At 31.5% G+C, this 8,464-nt stretch overlaps 1 long non-coding RNA gene across 1 annotated transcript; it reads left to right on the top strand.

Annotated features, from left to right (window-relative positions):
- Window positions 1-4,266: 4,266 nt before the first annotated feature.
- LOC149490665 (uncharacterized) lies at window positions 4,267-5,494 on the top strand. The gene is made up of 2 exons (XR_016317701.1): window positions 4,267-4,531; window positions 4,988-5,494. It is a non-coding gene; the product is annotated as an uncharacterized LOC149490665 (long non-coding RNA).
- Window positions 5,495-8,464: the final 2,970 nt, after the last annotated feature.

Genomic DNA, 8,464 nt, shown 5'->3' with positions numbered 1-8,464 from the left:
TTGTTTGCTTTCTTCTTAATTAATTCTTTTGTTTATTTCACTGTCTACACACAACAGCCAATTTTCAGCTAAATATCAATGACACGTACCTAAATCAATGTTCGATGTAAATTAAAAGTCTCTAGATAGAGATGTAGAGACATTCAATTTAAATTTTAAATCAAATAATTTTATTTATTTCATATGCCATTTTGTTTATTTAATTAATTAAATTAATATATATATATCTATCGATGAAAGGAAATAATGAACGTTTGTTTAATAATTTTCACCGCATTTTCCGCCAGCGAAGTCGTACGGTTGCTTTTAATGGGATTATTAATCATGCTGCATTTATTCGTGATAAATATGAATACTAAATAAAGTTCTCACTTACACTGAACATGTAGAAGAGTCAAATGTTAATAGGAAGAACTTTGCATAATATATTAATTGATTAAAATTATTATTGATGATTATAAATATCAGTTAAACGAGTACGTATGTATTAGTTACAAAACAGTTTGTTATGATAAACCTTTGGAATTTAATAGATGAAAATAAGATATTACGTAATAAATGCATTGTACCCAAATATTATTAATTATTTATGTAGATTAAACATAATATACCAATGTTTTAAATAGGTAAACATAACTTCTTATAATGAATGATAAGAACCATTATTTACTTGAACTAAAACTATGACAGCCTTCGCAAAGCTGTCATGTAACCTACAAAAGAAGTAGAATTTTGAATTTCAACATAAAATTAAATATTTGCACTTAACACGCGAGTTGCAAATTAGCATTGGAAGTAACCTGAGAATACAGGCACTTCTCACATAATTTGCCTATTGCTTAGTTCTTTAGAACGCGAAATAACAAGGTTTACATATAAATGCAGGCTACGATGGATAATTTTCACTTAGTGCCGCTTACGTCGCTATCGCTAAAAGCTAATGACTACAACAAGTTTGTAATAAACGTCGGGTTGCATTGACGCCGCATACAAATTGAACGTCTCCACCTATGTCACTTTAAAATATAAACGTGTAAAGTTACGCACTTTGCGGCATTATTTTATGGCTCATAAACACTCACGATCACTTTATTTATGATTTGGTAAAGTATTCGTTAATAATTGTTTTATTAATCAACATTCTATCTTTCATAGTATATTGAATAGGTAATTGAATAAGAAATAATTACATATATAAATTAAATTAGCTCTATGTTGATTGTTTTTATATAAATAAATTTTCATTGTTTATGAAACTTATTCAAACTATGTATTAAGCGCCAACTTTACTAAATTTAACACAAAATACCCAAACGTTAGCCTCAGTCTTCGTTTTGGCACTTATGCAAAAATCTATGTAAGTGAAATGAGGTCATAGTTTAAACAAACTCTCATTCATTATATGGGAAGGTAAACATTAACTTTTGGTTTACAATAACACACGCACACGTGTCAGAAATGAAACTTCTTTGGTAAGATTCAAAGATATCAAAATCGTCTTCTTACTTCATTACGTGACGGTATTACCATGACGCGACCTTGAAATTTTACTCTCTAAACGCGCCTAAAAAAGTTTCACTTCAATAAAAAACGATGGACATATTTATAAATAATTATAACAGAGAACCGAACGTTATACGTTATCGTTACGTTATTACGTTGTTCTCAAAAATTAAAAAAAATATATGTATAGGTTACGATGCTGTAATGAAAACCGATATTTTCTAATGGTCTATAATAATAATATAATCTATAATTATTTAAATTAAAAAAAAAGACGGGTTGCACTCCGGGAGTGCCGGCAGAAGTGAAAACTTGATTATTAACGTTCATCATGTTTGATATTTTGGAATGGTATCCGTCTTACGCATGGAATATAAGGGCTAAAAAAATAAAACATCCGTCTTACGCTTTTTCGATCAGGCCACGTGTCCTGACGCGAGTTTAAGATTTTATACCCAACGCCGCTAAAGAAGTTTTCACTTCAAAAATATATCAAAACATTTTTGACACCTCACGTAAAAAGAAAGGGTTAGAATCATGGATCTCAACTGGAAAATCTGTACAAACAAGATTGTATGATTTTATTTAAATAAGCAACGAGTTTTTTTCGTATTAGCCAACGGCGATCATATTTCATAAGAATACTCATATGCCGTGACGTCTTAACCCTTAAAGCTTTTCTGTCACTTTTTTAGTACATGTACTTAATGCCGTGTAAATCTTGAACGTTCCAAAAAATCTAGAAAATTGAGTACGTTGGAGAAAGTACGATAACAATCCTTTATTTTTCTCCTACATGCTAATTATAGAGAACATTTGATTCGTGTGCTAGGTGACTGTTGAATTTAGGGATTCCCGAAATTAGTGATGGTTTGTGTTTCTGGTCAATAATAGCTTTAATGAAATAGTTTCCATGTTTGATTTCTATTGATTTAACTTTCAGGTGAGATAAACTGTTGTTTTTGCTCTAAAGATTATGAAATATTCAAATAATTCTATGCCAAAATATTCGAAATATAGCTGGTCCGTTTTTTGGGACAGTGCCGTAGATACAGGTACCTAAGAACCCATTGACATGTCCCAAGAAACGGACGTTGCCATGATTCGTACTTTAATAAAATATCACTTTTATGGGATTTTCTTGCTTTAGAGTCTTTAATTATATGTAGAATTATTTTAATTAAGTTCAAAATGACGAATATAATCTAAGATCAGTTAAGTCTGTTGGGTCTACAATAGAACCGGGAGTTCCTCGACCTCCACATGCATTTCGTCTAAATGTCCTAATCATCGGCCAAATATCACTTCACATTTAGAAAAACCATTACTATTTGTATTAAATGAAACCAAAGGTTGCTTCACACGACATAATAAATGTAATTTAACATTCCACACAACTAAATAGTGTGATTGAGCTCGAGAGGGCTCAATTATCATTTGTTAGGTATTTAGTTAAAATTGAAGAATTTTTTGTTATAAATTATAATAGATAGTGAAAATACTATGATACAATAAAACAAGAAAATGCTACTTGAAATTGTTTTCAATTGTGTTATATTATGTGAATTTTATTTTTTTTCATTCTTATTTTATAAGCTGTATGACAGCGTTGTCCGTTTTTTAAGACAGCAATGAAGACGGGGTTCTTGGCAAAGGCCGTTTTAACGGACATCCTGAAAAACCTACTTACAGAAAATTTGTTTTATTTTTTTCTCTACTATAGTATTTTTTAATCAATAACTATCACTAAAACCAATTCAGGTCATATCTGGGTACATTATTTCAGGGCGTGCCGTGTTAAGGGTTAATAAAACTTTATAAATAAATAAAACGTCCTCGTTGATTTATTGATCTTTGCGTCTCTCATCGATGCACGATGGATGAAAAATTGACCCGCTAATTACAATGCATTGTCTATGGTAGATCTACGAATGATTTATCATCATACTTCATACTTCATATTAATGTTATAAACGCGAAATTTTATTAGTACTTATACAAACTCAAACACTCACTCATAATTACTCCGAAAATACAAAAAATCGCAAAACATACATGGGGGTGATTCGGACAGCCCCCTAGGTCCTCGACCTCCCAGCTTCAGCATATCAATACTTCTTAGGACACCCTGTATAATTTGTATTGATGGATGGATCTATGGATATTTGTTAATCATTCAAGTAAAAAACTAAAAACCATTAGACGAATTAGGGTGAATCTTTACCAGGAACTATAGAAATACTTGATTTTGCTCAGGTTCTTGGAGTTTCTTGCCGATTCTTCTCCATAGATACTGCTTTCCGAATCGGTGGTAAATGTTAAAAATACTATGTAATGACGATTCGAAAGTGCTACTAAATAGTAGTCTAATTGAATAAATGGATGTTTGAGTTTGAGTTTGAGTTTGAGTTCTTCTGCAGGTGAAACAGCGCGGCACAGCTAGTATTAAATTAGAAATGAAACACTGTACGACCAATATACTGACAAACTTATGAATTATTATATTTTTTTTATGGAAAGTCATACAAAATTTTATTCAAAGTTCATTAGGAACTATTTATGTGCGTCGACTTTATTTTATAGGAAGATAAACTAGTTGACCCTGCAAGCGTTGCCAGGACATTCTTATCACTTAGGGGTATTAACGAATGTTTATGACTTATTCCCAGACTTACCAAATAGACACAAAAAATAATATAAAAATTTGAAGATTTTAGTTATAAACATGAGATGTGAATTTTATGGATGTACATGAAACACATAGGGTAACGGCACCAGTGGTCAGCCAGGCACCAGTGATCAGCCTATTGCGTTGTTTATTGGCCATAAATATCGCTGTAATCAAAATAACCAAATCACGCGCACTTAAATAGAAGCTCTGTTTCGTTATTGGTTCATGCATCACGCGATAGGAGCAGCAGGGGGTCAGGGGAGAGAAGTAAACACGTTCGTACAGGTGCTGTCCGCCGACAAGAGCAAAAGTGTCATGTCTGCAATATTTTTGTTTCACGTGGTGCTCTTTTGAAAGGTGAGAAATAACATATTTTAGTATGAAATGTGATTGTGTTTTATAGATAATAACTTTATAGATTACTTAGAGCATTTAATTTTATGAAATTTGATAAAAAATATTGTTTTTTTACTTAAAAATTTGAGGGGCTGACCATTGGATACTGATTTTTTATGAAAGATCCAATGGACAGCCCCTGAGGCTGATTACTGGGATTATTCCTAATTGTTAGAAAACCCAGTGGTCAGCCGCATTTTAAAATATTTTTTCAAGCGGCTGACCACTGGGTCTCAATCTGTGGTCTCAATGAACCAGTATTCAGCCACGATGTTATTGAAATAATATTTTAAGTATAAATGCGAATGTTTGTGTTTAAATATGTAAGTAATACTTCATGTTAGTTAAGTTTTACCTGAAATAACGGTATTATGTGTATTCATATCCAAAAGTTATTATTGTTCCCTCTTTTTCTAGCTAAAAATGCCGCCAAGACAACAGTATCCTCCAGAGAAATCCTCCGAAAGAGATCCTCCTGTGGTTGATTATAATTATATATATTGTGGATTATAGATACATCAATAATATTATAAACTAATATCGCTGATTTTTTTAAAAAGAATTATTGCTGTTTTTATGATAAATAATAAGAAATTCCTAGAAAATAAGAAGACACAAAGAGATTGTAATAGTATGTTTAAAATAATATTTGTATTATGTACGATATATATATTTTTTGTGCTAAGTGAATCGTTGCTATAAAAATGTGATTAATATAGTTGATTTTGATTATTTTGATCTCATAATTAGTTATACTTACTAAAGGCTGAACACTGGGTTCAACAAGGCTGTTTATTGGTTTTTAGAGGCTGTTCACTGGGACACTGGGCCATTTTTTGTTTAAAATTAATTATATATTTTACTAAGAGAATTATTGTTTTTGATAAACGCTGATTCGAAACTACAATAAACAATAAATCCATACATGTTGTACGTTTTTTTATTCGACGATTGTCGTAGAAATGGCAATTGTCAAAACTTCAAAAAGCTGTTATGAGGCTGACCACTGGTGCCGTTACCCTACCTACTTACTTACTTACGAAAGTAATTCTTTGCTTTTACACATAACTAGCAAACCGGGCGAAGTCCGTTTTCGCCACCAGAGACACCTTTTCTTTGCTATAAACCTCACGGAGCCCGAGACCTTTCCAAAGAATGCAAAACCGTGGAAATCGGTTCATGCGTTCTGGAGTTATAGCGTCAGGATGGAAAACCCGACTTATTTTTATATATGTAGTAGAATACAGCACAATTATGTTTAAAAATTAAATATTCCAGTTTTAGATTTTTCTTTATTTAATGAAAAATGTTTTAGGCAAATCTAATATCTAATGGCTCTTGTCAATCGCCAATATTTTAATAGACGAAGCAATCATTGACTGGACAATTTAAATTCGACTGGATGTAGGTACATACTTAAATGTTTGAATTTTGAATTTATTTTCGCCAGAGAGGCAATTTATTAAATGAAAAAAAGTTGATTACAATCCTCCACTCTCTGAACAATATTAAATGTTAAAAATGTACCTACCCTTTAAAACTTGAAAATAAAATGGGAAATTTCGGTTTTATAAAGTCGAATAAATTATTACTTTGTTAGGTGAATATGTATTTGTACAAATGTAAGATAAAAATCTTCGACATATACATAGAAACATTAATGTTTTTAAACATTATTGTTTGTTTGTAAGTTTTTCGTGCTTTTATATAAATCCAGAATATGAGTCTTAAGTTATAAAAAAATAATTTCTCCTTAATTTTGATTAGCATTTTACAATACAATAATTGATATTAAATACCATGATTAATCACGACGTAATCATTAAATTATGAAAATTAGTTGATACCATCCGCGTCGGTGGCACGAATACAGACACAGTAGGTAATATACCTTAAGAAACAATTTGTAATTCAGTACTAATAATAATCATAAAGAAGAGATATGTCCAGTATTTGTGTCAGACTTTCAGAGAGCTGAGAGCTCACGAACGCAGTAAAACCTACCGGTTTCATAAAATTTGTTAAGTCGTGCTGTGATCGTTTGAAATTTAATTGAAATATTATAGCAATAAAAATATCAAACGCTAATTAATATAATTCACTGTAAAGTAATTTCGAGTCTCCATTGCATTGATTTCACTATTTATACATTTGAATTGTGCTCTTAGATTTGATTTGAATATTACGGTGCATTTGATAAAAATGCACGCGGCGCGTAACACTGCATTTTATCGTTTGCTTTCGACAATTACTCAAAGTGATTTATGTGATGCCTCCTTGACTAGTGTGCTCCGAGAAATGAGGTTAAACGTGTAGCCTATGCGATATGTCGAGACAGGTATTATCAAAACACCAACAGTGTCTAAAGAATAACGGTGCTATCTTTGTACGAATCAAATATTGTTACTTACTTAGGTATATATGTATTTACTTAATTAAGGATCTTGTTATTTTTTAGGCTTTGTTAGGTGCCTAGATAAAACTTTTTATCCTGATATGGATTCGGTAATCCAAATGAACCATTGAGAGTCACATTATTATTTATTACTATTGTTTTCATAGGAGTTGAACAACACATTTTAAGATTAAAAAAGACATTTCCAATTATAAATTAAAATTAAAATTTGATAGTGTGTTTGTTTTTTGTTATTTCTATCAAGTCGTAACGTCATGATATTAAATAAAAATTTTTGCCTCTAGAGATAGAAGCTTGTTAGAAGGCAAGAGAGATATATAGACTTTATTATTTACCGCGGTAAAACATCTCATTTCCGCGGGGTTTTCCTTTGACTATGCAGGTGAAGCCTCGCACGGAGAGCTGGCCGTCACTATAGTCACTACATACACATACGATACGCCGCAGATTTTGATAGGGTATTTTGTAATAGATAGTTGATAATCTAGGAAGGTTTTTAGTACAAGTATATATAATTTATTATATTTTAGACAAAGAGGGCGAAGCCACAAAGCTTATTAGCAGTTTGTTACATAAATTGTATTTGCATGTTTGTCTAATGTTTAATCTATAAATAATTGGCAGTCTAACTGGTTTAACTGTAATCTATACTAATATTATAAAGAGGAAAGGTTTGTATGTATGTAAGTATGTATGTATGTATGGTTTTCACGCATAAACTACTGGGCCGATTTTGATGAAATTTGGCACAGGTAATCTTTAGACCCTGAGAAAGAACATAGGCTACCTTTTATTGCGAAATATGTACCACGGGCGAAGCCGGGGCGGACCGCTAGTATCAAATAATTTGGAAAATCCAAAAGTGCACGCCTCATAATTTTTTTTTAATAAATATTTATTAATTATTATTTTTGTTTATTTAATAACAATTAAACCACATCGAATCAGACCCTGAAAAATGAAAGGGTTCTATTCCTGAGCATACTCAAGCGTAAGAGAAAAAAAAAGACTCGATTAGTAAAGTATTTCGGTCGCTATCGTGTTAACAAGAAAAAGGATCCGCACATACAGACACACGGACGTCCAAGACAGAACTTTTTTAAACTGTTTTTTAACTAGTTTAAATAACAAAAATGACATCAAAAATATCATGAACGTTAAAAATAGTGTTTTTTCTTAATATGTGTGTGTATGTATTATCTTACAAGTGCAATGTATGATACATAAAGACATTTTAAGTTTGAAAAATCAGATGTTTTGCGCGAAGTGACAGTAGTACCCACCTCAACGCTTCGCTTATGAGGCGTGCAATACGTTAATAGCTTTTATTGAAAGAGTGGCCGACATGCTTGTCTTTGCAGAAATTAGTTCGATTCATTTGCTATAAGAAGTGTCATAGAGTCTAGACTAGATGAAATTTTGATGAATGGACATCTTGATTGTATTTCATTAGACAAGTAATAAACGGCTTGCAATAA

The sequence above is a fragment of the Colias philodice genome, chromosome 2 (genome assembly GCF_061535455.1).
Source record: "Colias philodice isolate Cphi_HAF_F1 chromosome 2, ilColPhil1 Martin Lab GWU primary, whole genome shotgun sequence".
Taxonomy (NCBI): Eukaryota; Metazoa; Arthropoda; class Insecta; order Lepidoptera; family Pieridae; genus Colias; species Colias philodice.
Note: the sequence above shows the minus strand (reverse complement) of the source record. Positions and strands in the feature narration are given on the sequence as shown.